A 20,255-nucleotide genomic window follows, 5' to 3' on the forward strand; every position below is an offset into this window, starting at 1 on the left:
TCGATAATCGCAACATTCGATATTTTTGATAGTTTTAATAGTAAATATCAATACTATCGTTTATTCGCATCACCTTTATTTCAAACGAAAATGAGAAGTACAAATCAGGAGATCGATTTAAATAGAAGCAATATCAATGCATAGACAAAAAAAACCGAAGACAAATATAAACCGATCTCGGGTCTTAACTTTTTCAGCTGTTAGAGAGTGCAACTTTTATCTGATTTGTCTGTAATTTTCGATGTGGTGTTTTGGTATCACTTCCAACAACTGTGCTAAGTATGGTTCAAATCGGCACATAACCTAATATAGCTGCCATATAAACCGATCTGGGATATTGACTTCTTGAGCCTCTAGATCTGCCAAATCGAAATTCTAATCCGATTTGGCAGAAATTTTGTACTTTGATATCAGATGGCTTCTCCTATGCGTGTTCAACATGGTCTAAATCGATCTATAGCTTGATACAGCTCCCATATAAACCGATCTTGGATCTTGACTTCTTGAGCCAGAAATTTTGCATGATGTGCTTTGTTATGACTTACAACAACTATGCCAGGTATGGTTAAAATCGGTACATATCCTGATATAGCTGCCTTATAACCCGATCTTAAACCTCTAGAGGGCCCAATTCTCATTCGATTTGGCTGAAATTTTGCACGAAGTGTTTTGTTATGGCTCCACAAAACTTTGCTATGTTTGGTTTAAATTGGTACATAATAGCTACCATATAAACCATGTCGGTCCATGTTTTGATATAGCTGCCATATAAACCGATCTTGGATCTTTACTTCTTGAGCCAGTAGTGGGAACAGTTCTCATCCGATTTGGCTGAAATTTTGCATGGTGTGCTTTGTTATGACTTACAACAACTATGTACATCGGTACATTACCTGATATAGCTGCCATATAACCCGATCTTGGATCTTGACTTCTTAAGCCTTTAGAGGGCCCAATTCTCATTCGATTTGGCTGAAATTTTGCACGAAGTGTTTTATTATGGCTCCAAAAAACTTTGCTATGTTTGGTTCAAATTGGTACATAATAGCTGCCATATGAACCGATCTGGGATCTAGTCTTCTAAAGCCTCTAGAGGGCGCAATTCATCCGATTTGGCTCAAATTTTGCATGAAGTGTTTTGTTATGACTTCCAACAATTCTGCTAAATATGGTTCAAATAGGTCTATAACCTGATATAGCTGCCATATAAACCGATCTTGGATATTGACTTCTTAAGCCCCTTGAAGGCGCAATTCTCATCCGATTTGTCTGAAATGTTGCATGAAGTGTTTTGTTATAACTTCCAACAGCGTTTCAAATCGGTCCATAGCTTGATACAGCTGACATATAAACCGATCTTGGATCTTGACTTCTTAAGCCTCTACAGGGCGCAATTCTCATCCGTTTGGCTGAAATTTTGCAAGAAGAGTTTTTTATGGCTTCCAAAAACTGTGCTTAATATGGTTGAAATCGGTTCATAACCTAATATAGCTGCCATATAAACCGATCTTGGATCTTGGCTTCTTGAGCCTCTAGAAGGCACAATTCTTAATCCATTAACCTGAAAATTTGCAAAAAGTATTTTGTTCCGACTTTCAACAACTGACAATGGTCCAAATCCGTTCATAACCTTATACAGCTTACGTAAAAACCGATCTCGGATCTTGATTTTTAGAGCCTCTGGAGGGCGCAATTCTTATCCGGCTTGGCTGAAATTTCGCATGATGTATTTTGTTTTGATTTTCAATAACTGGGCTAAGTATGGTTTAAATCGGTCTATAACCTGATATAGCCACCATCGCTCCGCCTATGCCTATGCCACCATCGCTCCGCCTTTTCTCCATAGCAGTCCACCAAACTACTGAGGCATAAGTAAATATTGGTCTAATTACGCCCTGTAGAGCCAGTGAACTATCCTCGGATTCAGGCCCCAATTGGAGACTACGGCCCGTCTACCTAATGCCCAACATTTGTGAGCCTTGAGCTAACATTATGCTTAAAAAAAAAAAACTGAAAATAACTTGACAAAAGCGTTCCATGTTGGTGGTGGGTATATAATAATCAGCGCAGTTCTTTATATACGTTTTCTTTGGGACTATATTTTCTTTGAACCCTACCTACCCCAACGGTGATATAGGTTACTTTCATGTTATTCATAAACTCTATAAGCATCTTTATATAACACTTAACGGGTGTTATGACAGATATTACAATAATGGTAACCCTGCTAATCATCTTCTGACACTATAATAAAAACAACTTTTTATTCATTGTTTTTAATTTTCTCGCGCGCTCTTTTCAACTCGCAAATCATATGTTTTCTGTTGTCATTTCTTTTTCTGGCTATTTTGTTTTTGTTATTATTATTCGATTGTGATTATGATGATGAGAATGTAGATGATGACGACGATGACGAATGTAAAAGCAATTTGTTTGTCTATTTTCTCTTTTTATCGTTTCAAACCACGCGCGCTTTCTTTGTATTATGGACTGTTCTGTTGTTTCTTTTCGTATTCAAATCATTCGTGCGTTAATCGTTAATTTTCTTATTTTCGGTTATTTTTGTAGGGGTTAGTTTTTTTTTATTTGTTTCTACTTAAGTGGGTGGGTGGGTGGTGGGGCAGGTAATAATCTTGAGTTGTTTTTGGATTTCTTCTTCTTTCTTCTAAGGCATTGTTGATTTCACTCTGTTGTTGTTGTTTGTTTTGTATTAACCAAAAATGTTATGTGTTTTGTGGTTGTTTCTTGTTGTTGCAGCCTCTCTTGTTGTTGTTGTGTTCTGATTTACATGTTTGTATTGTGTGATTATTGTTTGTTAGAGAGCTTTTCATGTATGATTAAGAATTTTGTTTCGTCACCTCGTATGATGGATTTTGAGGACAGACATAAAGACGGTTGGGTGGTTGGTCGTGTGACAAACAGTCGAATTTAGATGAGCGAGTATGACAGCAGAGTACAGAGTACAAATGAAGCTACACATCCCAACCATAGTAGCAGGCACAGATAAACCAACCATATGGGCCTTTAAGACAGGGTTGCCGTGTTGAATAAAAAAAGAGTGATGTAAATTATCTTAATCATCAATGTTCATTAGAAAAGAGTGAAGTTTGGTTAGGTTGACGAGTGGATACGCTTTTTATTCTACTTTATGCCACAAATGGGCATACAACTAACCCAGTATGTGCTTGTTCTGCGCTAGAACCTAAATGATTAGTTCAGTTTTGAAAACCGGTTCTCGGGTTTTTGAGCTCAATACGCCAAACGGTTTCATAAAAATTGCCGTTTACGTGTTTTTAATAAATCAGTTTCTTGCCAAAATGGACCGGTTTCTTACTTATGCTTCATCTATCATATTTTGTTACAATTATCACTTGTATTTTATTGTTTCTTTTTTTGTTTTTTGAAAACAGTTCCTACTGTTTTTGGCAAAAATTGAAAAGAGAAAAGTTACCAAATTTTGGCAAAACATGGCCAATATCTTGGTTTCTTTAACACTTAGGGATCCCAACTGAATAGATTCGGAAAGAGCGTGGTTCATATAGTATTTCCTGTAATCGGGTTTTCCCACTATTTCCCAGTTGGCCACAGTGGGTCATTTACTCTGAAAAATAGGACAACATATGGATAAATTACTAAATTTTGGCCAAACATGGCCAATATCTTGGTTTATTTAATAGTTAGGGCTCCAAACTCGATAGATTCGGAAAGAGGTTAGTCCACATTATAGTTTCTGTAAACGGTTTTTTCCCACTATCTCCCAGTTGCCTATAGTGGGCCATTAACTCTGAAAAATGGGAATCATAAGAAAAAATGACCAAATTTTGTCAAAAATGGCCAATGTCTTGGTTTCTTTAACACATAAGGCTGCAAATTGAACAGAATTTGAAACAGCGTGGTGCATATTATATTTCCTGTAAACGGTTTCAGTCCAATGTTTCCCAGTTTGCCGTAGTGGGTCATTTGCTCTGAAAATGGGGCATCATAAGGAAAAATGACCAAATTATGGCCAAAAATTTGGTTCCTTTAGAACCCAATATCTTGGTTTCTTTAATACTTAGGGCTCCAATTTGAATAGATTCTGAAACAACGTGGTCCGTATTATTTTTCGTGTAAACGGTTTCAGCCCACTATTTCCTAGTTGGCCACAGTGGGTCATTTACTTTGAAAAATGAGGCATCATATGGAAAATGACCAAATTTTGTCAAAAATGGCCAATATCTTGGTTGCTTTAATACTTATGGCTCCAAATTGGATACATTCTAAAACAACGTGGTCCATATTATATTTCCTGTAAACAGTTTCAGCCCACTATTTTCCAGTTGCTCTAAAAAATGGGACCTCATATAGAAAAATGACAGAATTTTGTCAAAAAGACCAATATCATGGTTTCTTTAATAGTTAGGGCTCCAAATTGGATAGATTCGGAAAGTGGTCCATTTTAGCCCTCTTTTTCCCAGTTGACCACAGTGTGCCTATTTTCCACTTCTATTGAGCGATGAATTTAATTTGACATCCATATTTCTTTTACGAATTGTATTTTATTTCGATATTTGGTATAATTTCATTCTTCGCTATATTTGTATTTGAATTTCTTTTTTTATATTAGGATTTTTCCATATTAGTATTTGGTTTTTATAACTTTTGTATTAGGGTTTCTGTATTATGATTTTAGATTTGAAATATAGATGGCGCTCTATCATGAATTTAATATTATAATATATTTTCATATACATCGAACAGGAGTCTCTAAAGTTTCCTCTTCTTCAACATCCTCACAGCTTCTGCCATAGTCATTCCTTGCATCCTTCAGTTTGTCAGCATGTTTTTCGATCAAACTGTGAGCTGTTATGATGGACACAATGACTAAGACGTCTGTTCTACTCAGCGACAGCAAAGCGGTAAACCTCTTCAAGTCTAAATTAGGCCACATAATATTGAACTGCTTACAACAGTTTAATGCACTGGCCGCCGAAAACATGACTCGATTTTCTGGCTCCTCAATATCGGAGCTCAGACCCGTTCTCTCCCCCAGTTCTGATCCACCCAGCATGAAATATCAGATGATAATGCTAAACACTTTCTCCACCGACGTCCATCACACAACCTGTGGAGCCAGTGGACTATCTTCGGATTCAGGTCACTTTTCGAACCGACATTCGCTACCGAATGTCGTCCTATCACTTACAAATTTTAACCTTGTTGGATATCGAAATCGTACTATTGAGGAAACTTGGCGTCTAAATTGACCCATTTTATCTATCTTCTTATCGGGTTGATTTTTTGGTCATCCATGGAGGTGAAGTAGAGTTTCAATCATCGGTAGAAATGGGACCTACCGGGTAAATTTCCAATGCGTAGGTATTGGGTATTTACCCAATAATATTACCCAATAAATTTCAAATATTTTGGTAACTGAAAACATTTTCTATCATTTTCCTGTTCGTTATGTATAAAATAACTGGAAATTAGTTTGCTGTTCTCGCAACGATGCGAACCCAGGCGTTCGGCATCATAAGTGGCCTTGCTAACCTCTGCGCTACTGTAGCCATCAGGCTATGTGGTAGCTATATTCAAATATGGTCCCATCTGGACAACATTCAACAAAAAGGTGTAGAGGTCTACTAAACTTACCGTTTCAAATTTCCTCGAAATCGGATGAAAAATGCTCCTTTTATAGGCTCAATGGCCTACAATGCGAGATTGGCAGCTATATCAAAATATGGCCGTATCTGCACAACATTCAACAAAAGGGTGTAGAGGTCTACCAAAAGTCAATATGCCAAGTTTCGCCGAAATCGGATGACAAATGCTTCTTTTATGGGCTCCACACTCTATATCGGGATTTCGATCTATATGGCAGTACGATCTAGACCACTTTTCACAGGAGTGGAAAGGGATCTACCAGAACTCACTGTGCCAAATTTCATCGAAATCAGATGAAAAAAGCTCCTTTTATGGAGTTCAACACTCTATATCGGGAGATCGGTCTATATGACAGCTATATCCAAATACGACAGCTATATCAAAATATGGCCGTATCTGCACAACATTCAACAAAAGGGTGTAGAGGTCTACCAAAGCTCACTGTGCCAAATTTCACCGGAATCGGCTCAACACTCTATATCGGTAGATCGGTGTATATAGCAACTATATCCAAATATAGGACGATCTAGACCACATCTCACAAGAGTGGTAAGGGATCTACCAGAACTCACTGTGCAAAATTCCATCGAAATTGCATGAGAAATGAACAATTTTTGCCTCAAGAACTTAAGTCGGGAGATCGTTCCATTAGGGGCTATATGTAACTATGGTCCGATTTTATGTGATCATAAGGTCAGGCTTATATACAAAGAATACAAAATCAACAAAAATTGTTTGCAAAATGTTTTAAATTTTTTGGGTATATATTTGGTAAATACCCGGGTATTTACCCAATTTGCCGGGTAAATGCCTTTTGAGTATTTATCCATCGCCCATCTCTAATAATTGGGTATACGTTATTCAAGCCAAGTTATTTGTATGTTACAATCAATTTATTGCCTCAGATTTTAGATTGCTAAACTGGCAACCCATCGGCGCCTGCTGCCTTATAACTTTAATTTTGACCTCAGTCCAATTAGGTGGGACACAATCAACCGTACCATAGTGAGCTTTTCGTTCTGGGACATCTTTCTCGGCGATACTGCTCAATACCAGCAGTTATGAAAAGTTATCTTTCCATATCGTCAGTACACAAACGATATGGATGGCAACGCAACTTCAGTCACATCCTGAAATTTGATACAAGCATGTTTTTTGGCCTAGAAACAAAGCATATGGAAATTGAAAAAAAAAATCGATTCAGATTTCGATATAGCTCACATATATATGTTCGTCCGATTGGGACTAATATTGCAATAACTTGAAATTTGGGAGGAAGGATTTACTTATGACTGTCGACATTACAGGTGAATTCCATAGAAATCGACTAAAATTTGGATAAAGCTCCCATATATCGGCCGATTTTCTCTTCTAGAGCCACTGCAAGCGCATTTATTTACCAATCTTCCCAAAACTTTGCGCAACGTTTTCCTCGTTAACTACCACAATATCTAAAAAGATTGGTCAAAATCGGTTCAGATTTAAATATAGCTCCGATATATATTTTCGTCTGATTTTGAGTAATATTGCCGTAATGAGGTCATTTGTTAAACGATTCTTTCAAAATTTGACAGGAAGGATTTTCTTATGAATCTTGATATTACTGATGATATTACTCTCATCTATGGGTTTCACATGATTTTCACTTCTAGATCCATCACAAGCACATTTATTCACCAATCTTCCCAATGGTTTGCGCAATGGTTTTCTCGACGACTACCACAAAACGTAAAGTGTTTGGCGGAAATCGGTTCAGATTTAGATATAGTTCCCATATTTATATGTTCGTTCCACTTCAATAGTGGGGTCATTTGTTAACCGATAGTCATGAAAATTGGCATACGATATATCTCTTATGACAATGCACATTTTTGTTAAATTTTATCAAATTCGGTTCGAATTTTTATTTAGCTTCCATATACATTTATACAGCCCTATTTGAACAGCCCACATAGAGCGGTAGTTATTGCAATTTTGATGACATTTGCTCGAAATTTGATATGGATTGTTTTATAACCCATCTGAAAACCTACACCGAAATCCATTAAGTCCGGTTCAGAATAAGATATAGGTCCCAATTTCCACTTATAGGGCTGGTGTAGGGTATTATATGGTTGGCTCCGCCCGACTTTTGTCTTTCCTTACTTGTTTACAAATTTCTTAGTAGCTGAACTTTAACAAGTAAAAAGGTGTTAAGTTCGGCCGGGCCGAACTTTGGATTCCCAAAGTATATGTAAACCACCTTTTGTCAAAATCCGGTGAAAAGTGCATACTTTATGCCCCATAGCACCTATATCGAAATATTTTCCGATTTGGACTAAATACTAATAAATAGAAGTCATTGTTCAATTGTGTATAAATGCGCCTTTTATGGGGCCAAGACTTTAAATCGAGATATCGGTCTATATAGCAGCAATATCCAAATCTGAAACGATTTGGGCCAAGTTGCAGAGCCCAAAATAACTAACTGTCCCAAATTTCGGCAAAATCGGACAATAAATGCCCCTTTTAATGGCCCAAAAACCTCTTATCGAGGGACTTAACCTAACTCATTGTCATAATTTCGGCGACATCGAACAATAAATTCGTCTTTTATGGGCGCAAGTCTTTAAATCGAGAGATCGGTCTATATGGCAGCTATATCCAAATCTGGACCGATTTGGCCAAATTGAAAAAAGATGTCGACTGGCCTAGCACAACTCACTGTCCCAAATTTCAGCAAAATCGGATAATAAATGTGGCTTTTATGGGCCTAAGACCCTAAATCGGCTGATCGGTCTATATGGGGGCTCTATTAAGATATTTTCCGATGTATTGTAGCCCATCTTCGAACTAAACCTGCTTATGGACAAAAAAAGAATCTGTGCAAATATCTCTCAATATCTCTATTTTTAAAGACTGTAGCGTGATTTCAGCAGACAGACGGGCGGACATGGTTAGATCGTCTTAGATTTTTACGCTGATAAAGAATATAATTACTTTATAGGGTCGGAAATGTATATTTCAATGTGTTGCAAACGGAATGACAAAATTATACAGATACTGATTGAATAAAATTGACAAAAATTTTCAACTTTGTACAACTGTAGTGGAGTTCAATCCATAATTGACCCATAAATTTCTAATGAAATTGCCTTCTTGAACCCCATGGAATACTTTGGTCATACATATAACGATAAAGCATTGACTTTCCTCTAGCTATACTATAAATAATGGTCGAGTTATTACGAAACACAAAAAAATATTCGCTTGCGGCAACTCTATTGCTAGTTGAATCCAACTAACCAAAGCTGAGCAATAATTTACAGTGTTTTGTTTTTCTTGTATGTATTTGTGTTGTTGCCATTTCGTTCAAACATTGAATTTTGATTTGTATTTCATTAGAATATGTGTGCGTGTGTGTGTGTGTTTTCGTTCTATCAGTGGGTTATTGTTTTTGTAGTGTTTTTGACTTTGCCAACTCTCTTTCTCTTGCAAGCAGCGCTCTATCTTCGTTTGCCTCAGTAACTGAGTGAATGTTTTGTGTGGTGGTATTTTGCCGCAACAGTTTGTGTTTAACGTTTGTACAAATCATACGGCGGTGATTTGCATGTGTCATACCTATAATTCGGACAATAACAAAATAAAAAAGAAGAAAAATTATAAAAAAAATAACAAATTAAAATTAGAAAAAATCAAAAATATTTATTAATTGTGAAAGAAAATATAGTGCGAAGCAGCAGCTCACTAATAAATTTAGAAATATTGTAAATAAATTGATGTAATCTCGTGAATTGTTTGTGGTGCGGTCAAAACTAATCAAAACCCAAAGTGCCTTTGTATTCTGTGTGTGTCTGCCCGCCTGAGTTCACTTAAAAAGTATGGAAATTTATGCAAGAAATGTCATAAAGCCAACATTTATTTTGTGAAAAAAAGCACATAACAATTTGCTTCAAATATGGGAAATATTTATGATTAATACATAATCGAAATTCTATAGAAAAAGGGCCAATAAAATAATTTATTGCAATTTCAATAACGACAAAATACAAAAGAGAAAAACAAAAATAAATAAAAAAGAAAATCAAACAAAAGCACAACAAATTGTGTGTTTGATTCGGTCATTCGTATCGAATTAAATCGAATCTTTTCAAACATAACAGTTATGTGTGATTAAATAGCAGTTGCTATGACGAAAAAACATGTTTAAATCAACGATTAATTGGTTTGAGTTGAAGAAATTCGTATATATAAAAATCATTGTGTTTGTTGGTGGTGGCTAGTAAACAATTTATAATTTTACGGTTTAAAGTCAAATTCTTATATTTTTAAAAAAGAAGTTGGACTTGATTGTTTCTTAAAAGTTCGCCTATTCTTAGAGTATGACCTAGTCAACAGCTCGAATGGCTAGTGATTTCTACGCGAACGACATTCTCGTTAACGTATATATTTGGTTGTTTGAATAGCGTGGTGGCTAGAAAATCATTATAGCCTTGAGTCTGGCACTATGTTCGCTTTTCGCGACTAAAATCAATATTTTTTCGAGAATATCTATTTTAGATGCTAGATGCAAAAAAATGCTGATTTCATTAAGAAGAACATTAACTTATGGCAAATTTCAATAAAAGTATTATGTAATCTTTCAAGTTTTTTTTGCCTGTTAGGCGAAGACCACTAAATTTCAAAATTTTTGTTTGTTTCTCTTTCGAGACGAGCTTAATGATGGGTATTATGTTATCATTGGTATATGGTTATCATAGAAAATAATCACGAAAAATGTGCATTATGCACTGTGAATTACGAGCAGAATACCAGCCTTTAACTAGTATGTTAAGATAGTGTTTTGAAAACCACATCACCCGAGTGATGGCTACTGTTCCGTTATATTCCATTAGTGCTTTTATTCAGATCGTCTCGAGTCGAGAAATTTCATCCAGTCCTATCTTCCTTGTTTCGGATATGCTGTGAAGTTACTAGAGCTCAAAGTCTACATTGCATCACCTTTCAGTCAACCAAATTCCGAATGTCAGACATTACTGTACGAATTCTGAAGTCTAACGATAAGGTCTTACCGAAATCGTTGCGAATTCTGTTTGATTTTCGGAGGGATTTTTTTCAGACAGGTCTGAACGAGTATCGAACGATTTCCGAACGCCTTGCTGTAGGAGTTTGTTTTGAATTTAGTGCGAAAGGAATTCTGAACTATTTCTGGAGTGCTTGTCTGTAAAAATTTTTTTTCCACTCACTTAGACGTTTCAGACTCACTTAGACGTTTCCGTCCATTGTGATACCACAAAAACAGAAGAAGGAAGATGCCTTCTAGTTCCTACCTACAACTTGCGATAGTTAACATACGATTAATCAAACAGGTTCTCAAAGAAATGAGCACCTAAAGTGAAACTCCTTCTGACTACCAGTGCGGGGCACACACAGAAGGTGTTCTATAGTCTCTTCTTATTCGATGTCCTCACAGCTTCTGCAAAAGTCGTTGCTGGAAAACATGCCGACAGACTGAAAGTTGCAGTCTGTCAGCATGTTTTTCGATGACACAGTGACCTGTCATGACGGACACAATGACTGAGACGTCTATTCAAGCTAATGACAGCAAATCGGTAGACCTAATTAAGTTTAGATTAGGCCACATAGCTTTGGAATGCCCACAGTTCCCTCTTTGTGACTATCTATCATCCGTTGTCCTTCGGGACTGGTCGAGAAAACAAAGCTTACATGTCGCTAGAGGCATAACCACAGATTCCAGTTTCCCTGTAATGTGTAGGCTAGTTCCTAGTCTCGCAAGCTCGTACGCTTTACAGTTCCCTGGGATATCTCTGTGGCCCGGCACCCAGAACAGGTGAATTTTGAACTATTCTCGTTGAGAGATCTGCGACAGTCAAGGGCGGTTTTTGTGTTCAGAAATACGTTCTCCCGGGATTTAACGTCTCAGGTAGGGTGAAATCCACACTGCTTGGAACATCGGACATTGTATGAAGGATACCGGTTTGCGTGTACCACCGTGTTTGCCTTCAAAAGAGTTCTTTGCTGGAGCTTCTTCATCCACTCTGAGCATATGACCTAGCCAACACAGCCGTTGTATTTTGATGCGTGTAACTCATACAGCGCATACAGCTCGTGGTTCATACGTTGCCTATATTCTCCAATCACGCAAACTGGTCCAAATACTCTAATCACTGCCTCATCTGCTTTCACAAGTACCCTTGCCCCAGAACCATATAACAATACGTCCACCTGACGACAACACCATATAGCATTATAGGTCTGACAACTGCGGTATATACGCAATGCATGACACGCGGTCTTAACCCCCAACTTTTGCCAATGGCTCTCTTGCAGGTGTTTAGGGCAAGAGTTGCCTTTCTTGCCCTTTCTAAAATGTTGGATTTGAAGTTCAATTTCCTGTCCAGCAAAACACCCAGATATTTTGCGCTTTCTGTAAATGCAACATTCTCTCCACCCAAGGAGGCTATTTCCACTGTATGCAACTTATATCTCCTGCTGAAAAGAACTACTTCTGTCTTGCACGGATTTATGCAAATGCAAATTTTGCCCATGAACATTCTACTAAGGAACAGGGGCAAACTTCTCACATATCAATGATCAATAAGAGGCCTCCTTTTTATAGCCGATTCCGAACGGCGTGCTGCAGTGTGACACCTCTTTCGAGAGAAGTTTTTACATGGCATAGTACCTCACAAATGTTGCCAGCATTAGTAGGGGAAAACCACCGCTGAAAAAGTTTTTTTTCTGATGGTCTCGCTAGGATTTGAATCCAGGCGTCCAGGATCATAGGCGGACATGCTAACCTCTGCGCTACGGTGGCCTCCACTTCGCTGTTGCACCTTGAGCTGAGAAACTTTCCCTAACCCCAATTGCTACGTCATCAGCATGCACCATTACTTTAACATCTTTTTCTTCCAGAGACAATAATATATTGTTATATAATATATTGTCCAAAGTAGAGGAGACAGTACACCTCCTTGAGGCGTTCCTCTGCTGACCCATTTTTTTAGATCCACAGATCGCCATAGATTATACAATAGTTCCTCTTGAATGTGAAAAGTTGTTACCAGTCGCAAACTCGTCTGCTGGGATATCAATTTTGGAATATCTCTTTTGAACTTTTTTGCATTTCGTTGATTGATCTGGGACAGTTGGGGCGATTTTCGAATTCAGAAATACGTTCTCCAGGCTGTCTGAAAAGATATTAATGCTTACAGGGGATATTGTTGCTCCAATAGGGTCTATCAGGTAAAATAGTACAGAAGTTGTTATCAAATATCGGATCCGACAATAGGGGCGTATTACTTACCCATTTAGCGCATTTTTTCTCGCATAGTTTGTATGAAAAAAAATGCAATCCCCCATAAGCTAAGTGGCTAATCTTCTCGCCTCTTACTATCGCCGTTTATTAAAACATATGGTGTTATCATTCAATCTGAATGACAAAACTTAAAGAGAAAAAACGCGACATATTTTTTCAATGATTAAACGTTCTGGAATGCAACATTTGGTTAGGATTTTAATAAAATCACATATATGAACTCCGAGAAACATTTATTTAAAATGATTTTTTTTTGTTTGTATTTTTTTTGTTGGTATTTGATTATTTCGAATGTCTATCAGTGCTGCCAACGTTAAACTGCAAATCATTTTATGCCGAGTTCAAATGGGGTGCCGCATAGCGACACCTTTTGGTAGAGAAGTTTCAACATGGCAGTATACCTTACAAATGTAGCCAGCATTTTTAGACCCACTCTGCTGAAAATTTTAATTTTAACAGTTATTGCTTTATTTTTGCCTTTTATTTGAAACTAACGGTACTAACCATGTGTTCATGTTTGTGACACCTGTCGTTGACAAATGAGCTTTCAGTTATGTCCTCTTTAAGATCCTATGCTATTTTGGTACCCCAAATAAAAAAATTCATTTTCGTAAAAAAAATTTAAAATTTTTTGAAAAATAAAAAAAAATAATAAAAAAAAAACAATTAAAAGCATGCTAAGTTCCGCCGGGTCGAAGCTTAGGAAGGGCACAATTTTACTCAACATACCAAACTTCTGTCGAACTAGCAAAAATCAAAGCTTCTAGGGACCAAACAAGAATAATCGAGAGACCGTTAATATGTCAGCTATAATAGGTTATAGACAGATTTGGCATAGTTGTTGGAAGTCGTAATAGAACACCGCATGCAAAATTTGAGACAAATCGGACAGAGATTGATGCTTGTAAAGGGCTCAAGAAGTGAAATCGGGAGATCGGTTTATATGGGAGTTATATCCGGTTGTAGACCAATTTGGACCGTATTTGGCATAGTTGTTCGAAGTCGTAATAGAACACCGCATGCAAAATTTGAGCCAAATCGGACAGAAATTGCGGCTTGTAAAGGGCTCAAGAAGTGAAATCGGGAGATCGGTTTATATGGGAGTTATATCCGGTTATAGACCAATTTGGACCGTATTTGGCATAGTTGTTGGAAGTTATAATAGAACACCGCATTCAAAATTTGAGAAAATCGGACAGAAATTGCGGCTTGTAAAGGGCTCAAGAAGTGAAATCGGGAGATCGGGTTATATGGGAGTTATATCCGGTTATAGACCGATTTGGACCGTGTTTGACATAGTTGTTGGCAGTCGTAACAGAACACTGCAAAATTTGAGCCATATCGGACAAAAAATTAGGCTCCCAGGGGCTCAAGAAGTCGAATCGGGAGATCGGTTTATATGGGAGTTATATCAGGTTGTAGACCGATTTAGACCGTACTTGTCACAGTTGTTGAAAGTCATAACAAAACACTACACGCTCAATTTCAGCTAAATCGGACGAAAATTGCGGCTTGTAAGGGCTCAAGAAGTCATATCGGGAGATCGGTTTATATGGGAGCTATATCAGGTTATAGACCGATTTGAACCGTACTTGACACAGTTGTTAGAAGTCGGAACAGAACACCTCATGTAAAATTTCAGCCAAATCGGCCAAAAATTGCGTCTTGTAAGGGCTCAAGAAGTCAAGTCGGGAGATCGGTTTGTATGGAAGCTATACCCAAATCTGAACCGATATGGCTCATTTGCAACCCCAACGACCTACATAAATAGCAAGTAGCTGTGCAAAATTTCAAGCGGCAAGCATTAGGCTTTCGACCGCTATTGTGATTTCGACAGACGGACGGAAGGACATGGCTAGATTAGTATACCCCATTCTATGGTTGTAGGTATAAAAATGGCCGACATTCGACAAGCCAATTTTTATTACCTCCACTATAGGATAATTTCTAATTTCGTTATTCCGTTTGTAATTCCTCGAAATATGCATCTGAGACCCCATAAGGTATATATATTCTTAATCGTCATTATGTTTAAGTGGATTTAGCCATGTCCGGTCGTCCGTCTGCCTGGCGAAAGCACGCTTGCTTTTGGAGTAGTAAAGCTAGGCGCTTGTAATTTTGCACAAATATTTCATATTATTGTAGGTCGGTTGGGATTATAAATTGGCCAAATCGGTCCATGTTTCATGGAGCTGCCATATAAACCGATCTTGGGTCTTCACTTCTTGAGCTTCTAGACGGCGAAATTCTTATCCGATTTGTCTGGAATTTTGCACGTTGTGCTTTGATATCACTACCAACATTTGTGCTGAGTATGGTTCAAATCCGTTCATAACCTGATATAGCTGCCATATAATCGATCTCCGTATTTGACTTCTTGAGCTTCTAGAGAGCGGAATTCTTATCCGATTTGGCTGAACACATATCGTCTTGGTATGACTTTCAACAACTGTTCCAAGTGTGGTCTAAATCGGTTGATAACCTGATATAGCCGCCATATAAACCAACCTCCCAGTTTGTAATTTTGCACATGTCGTTTTGGTATGACTTCCAACAACTGTTCCAAATATGGTCTAAATCTGTTGATAACCTGATATAGCTGCCATATAAACCGTTCTCCCAATTTGACTTTCTGAGCCTCTGGAGGGCACAATTATTACTCGCTTTGCCTGAAATTTTGGAAGTGGTGTTTATCTTTCTGACTTCTAACAGTCATGACAAATACAGTCCATATCGGTTGTCAATAACTTGATATAGCTCATATATATTGGAAAAAGTCATTCAAAGAACTTGAAAAATGCGATCCATGGTAGAGGGTATATAAGATTCGGCCCGGCCGAACTTAGCACATTTTTATTCGTCCACCTTACGCCAATACAAATTTCATTAGGATACCTCTTTCCTAACTCGAGCTAGATTTGTTCTAAGACAGTTCTATTCTTGGGTATTTTTCTACCCGTTCGTCGTTAATGGGTTAATGGTATTTATTTGAACATTAATGTTTATCAACAGAACGATGTTGTCATTTTCTTGCTGCGTTACGTTCATTCACACAATACTGCTGTTGCTGCTTGCCAATGTTCAAAATAACGCTGAGTTCATATTTTTTGTTTTGCTGTTGCTAGGTACAACAACAACAATGTTTATAGAAACCAAACTCGTATCATCCATCGTTTACAGATTAAAATGATATACATTAATATATGCCAGCGGCTTCTTCCACTACTCCAACGCCACTGCTGTAGCTGTTTTTTACTACTTCACAGCCACCCGCACCCCCAGAATCTAGGCAAAATAGGTAGGGGGCCCAAAATAAAAGAAAGCCTCTTTTTCTGCTCTGCGTCAAAAAGCACACAAAGGCAAATGTGCAAAACAACGCACAGTGGGCCAAATGGCAAAAAAATTGGAAATAAGTCTACAACTTTTTATCTGTTGATTTTAGCCATACAAAATGTTCTAGACATTTGTAGAGGAGGACATAGGCTTTCAGAAAAGTGCTGTTGTTGGTCCATATCTTTAATACAGGGTGAGCTACAGGGTGTGAAAGTTGACCACTTTTGACTTCTCCAAGCTTCTGGGGGCCATAACTTTTGATCTACTCAACCGATTTACATGATTTAGGACTCTAGAGAAAGAGCTTGACAAGATCTAAAAAACTTATGCATAAAGTACCATGCCATCGTGTACTGTTAAGGAGTTATGAATTGTTTAATTTTAAAATATGAAAATTTGGCCTTGGTTTTTTTCAGTGTTTTTTAAATAACTCCGTCAATTTTAAAGCTATAAACTTCATACTTCACACAAATTATGCCAGCATATGTGTGCATAAAATACAAAAGGAATCACGTGAATATCTTTGGCGGTTTAAAAATGGCATCGTTTTCAATATGAAAAATATTTTTTTTGTCAAAAAATTGCAAAATTTTTCAAAAAAGATACTCCCATTTCCTTTAAGTTTTCGCAAACTTTGGCCATCAAAGCATTATCATTTCTTTCCATTTTCACAAAGTCGAGGTATTAAGAAAAGTTTTAAGTGCTAATTTGGCTAATTTCGATATCAAACAACACCGTTATCTTAAGACCAAAATGGCCAATTTTTTTACTAAACTTCAAAAGTTTCTCACTGGAAAAAAAGTTCCACGGGGATTTTTTCGCTTTTTTTGAACTTAAATGAAAGCTTAAAATGTTCCCAACATTTTAAGGTATGTCTCGCCATATCCTAGCCATAAATGAGATCGTAGCGATCAAAATACTGAAAAAAGTCAATTTTCAAGTAGTGCTATATTCATTGCTAAAAAACAAGTATTACGTCACATTTTATTGCAAAGATGTTAAATAAACTTTTATTTGGTAACACTTCTTCTACAAAACACAAAAAGAATCATGGAAATATCTCTATTCTATTCCATTTTATGGAACCGGCAATAAAAAAGTCAATTTTTCAAAAAAGTCGAATTTCCCAAATTTTGTTTTTGTTGTCCTAATTGCACATGACACACTATAGCCATATTTACGCAACATACCTTATCGTAAAGGAAATTTTCATACCTTTCCAACGATGTATAAAACATTTCTCAACTCGGATTCTATCTACTCTAAAATTCATTTACACTTCATTAAACTCTATATAAAAATGTCTATTTGTGAAATGGAACCTTATATGGGGCCTACACTAAAACATTGATAGATTTGCCCAGGGTTTACAATACAAATGTGTTAGAATAAAAAAAGGTCTCCTGCCAAAGTTTAAAAAAATTGGAATAAAAATATGTGTTTTAGAGCGAAAACACTTCGCATCGGCGTGCGTTTATATGTATATTAGCTACTCCCAAAATAAAAAAGCATTTTAGTTTTGTATTATTTGATTTTATTCTCTACCAAATAATCTAAGGTATCAAAATTTAAAAGCTCTTTAATTTGAATGGCATCGGGATCGTCCTTATCTATATCGTCACATATTTTTGGTAGCCATTTAGTTCTGATGCTGTATAGTACCGGATCAGACGATAACAATAAATATTGAAGTAAATCATAATTTTGGTTAAATTTGGTGCTCTTTCGGGTATTGAAAAGCCGGAACTGTTTAACATCTCTATTACGGGATTCCTGAGCTTCTTCTGTAAGTTCTCCTAACGGAAGTATGTTGTATTCCACAATTTCCTTGCCATGATGTAAGACTTTATGTACTGTCGGTGTTAAAGCTTTCCACGAATATAAATCAGATAAAATGTTTTTTGTGTCATTACTATAAGCTTCAAATTTGGTTGAATTTATCATCTTTTTGCTATTGATTACAGCCAAAATCACTTTGAATCGTCTTAGCAAGTGTTCATCAAGACCGGTTATTTTAGATGTCGATACGGGGTCCTCAAAAAACCGCCTTGCCGAGTTGCCATCATTTGTGCTTCCGTATCCGTAAAGAGGTTTATCTATTATAAGTCCCTTTTGTTTAAACTCCAACTGGATTCGATTCTTCTCTTCCTGCCTCATTTTGTGAAGATCTTGGTTGTTTCTAGCAGAGACATCGCGGTTTCCAGGGCTAGTCCGATATTTAAGGTCATACGATAAATGCAAACAATACTCCATGAATCGAATTCTACAGTGCAGGGGCGAAATACCGAAATTGAGCGCATTTTCGTTTACTAAATTTTCATCAGACTTGTCATACCGGTCTTGATGAACACTTGCTAAGACGATTCAAAGTGATTTTGGCTGTAATCAATAGCAAAAAGATGATAAATTCAACCAAATTTGAAGCTTATAGTAATGACACAAAAAACATTTTATCTGATTTATATTCGTGGAAAGCTTTAACACCGACAGTACATAAAGTCTTACATCATGGCAAGGAAATTGTGGAATACAACATACTTCCGTTAGGAGAACTTACAGAAGAAGCTCAGGAATCCCGTAATAGAGATGTTAAACAGTTCCGGCTTTTCAATACCCGAAAGAGCACCAAATTTAACCAAAATTATGATTTACTTCAATATTTATTGTTATCGTCTGATCCGGTACTATACAGCATCAGAACTAAATGGCTACCAAAAATATGTGACGATATAGATAAGGACGATCCCGATGCCATTCAAATTAAAGAGCTTTTAAATTTTGATACCTTAGATTATTTGGTAGAGAATAAAATCAAATAATACAAAACTAAAATGCTTTTTTATTTTGGGAGTAGCTAATATACATATAAACGCACGCCGATGCGAAGTGTTTTCGCTCTAAAACACATATTTTTATTCCAATTTTTTTAAACTTTGGCAGGAGACCTTTTTTTATTCTAACACATTTGTATTGTAAACCCTGGGCAAATCTATCAATGTTTTAGTGTAGGCCCCATATAAGGTTCCATTTCACAAATAGACATTTTTATATAGAGTTTAATGAAGTGTAAATGAATTTTAGAGTAGATAGAATCCGAGTTGAGAAATGTTTTATACATCGTTGGAAAGGTATGAAAATTTCCTTTACGATAAGGTATGTTGCGTAAATATGGCTATAGTGTGTCATGTGCAATTAGGACAACAAAAACAAAATTTGGGAAATTCGACTTTTTTGAAAAATTGACTTTTTTATTGCCGGTTCCATAAAATGGAATAGAATAGAGATATTTCCATGATTCTTTTTGTGTTTTGTAGAAGAAGTGTTACCAAATAAAAGTTTATTTAACATCTTTGCAATAAAATGTGACGTAATACTTGTTTTTTAGCAATGAATATAGCACTACTTGAAAATTGACTTTTTTCAGTATTTTGATCGCTACGATCTCATTTATGGCTAGGATATGGCGAGACATACCTTAAAATGTTGGGAACATTTTAAGCTTTCATTTAAGTTCAAAAAAAGCGAAAAAATCCCCGTGGAACTTTTTTTCCAGTGAGAAACTTTTGAAGTTTAGTAAAAAAATTGGCCATTTTGGTCTTAAGATAACGGTGTTGTTTGATATCGAAATTAGCCAAATTAGCACTTAAAACTTTTCTTAATACCTCGACTTTGTGAAAATGGAAAGAAATGATAATGCTTTGATGGCCAAAGTTTGCGAAAACTTAAAGGAAATGGGAGTATCTTTTTTGAAAAATTTTGCAATTTTTTGACAAAAAAAATATTTTTCATATTGAAAACGATGCCATTTTTAAACCGCCAAAGATATTCACGTGATTCCTTTTGTATTTTATGCACACATATGCTGGCATAATTTGTGTGAAGTATGAAGTTTATAGCTTTAAAATTGACGGAGTTATTTAAAAAACACTGAAAAAAACCAAGGCCAAATTTTCATATTTTA

At 36.5% G+C, this 20,255-nt stretch overlaps 1 protein-coding gene across 5 annotated transcripts in view; it reads left to right on the top strand.

Annotated features, from left to right (window-relative positions):
* Nucleotides 1-20,255, top strand: part of LOC106084960 (protein furry) — a 470,149-nt gene that overhangs the window by 37,060 nt on the left and 412,834 nt on the right. Inside the window, exon 1 of one of the 5 annotated variants that reach the window (XM_059360194.1) lies at nucleotides 9,178-9,501. The exons of the other annotated variants lie outside the window; for them this stretch is intronic. The gene's annotated coding sequence lies outside the window, so the exon portion shown is untranslated. Of the gene's footprint in view, nucleotides 1-9,177; nucleotides 9,502-20,255 lie in introns of those variants that run through there. 5 annotated transcript variants of the gene reach the window in all.

The sequence above is a fragment of the Stomoxys calcitrans genome, chromosome 1 (assembly GCF_963082655.1).
Source record: "Stomoxys calcitrans chromosome 1, idStoCalc2.1, whole genome shotgun sequence".
NCBI classification, from domain to species: domain Eukaryota; kingdom Metazoa; phylum Arthropoda; class Insecta; order Diptera; family Muscidae; genus Stomoxys; species Stomoxys calcitrans.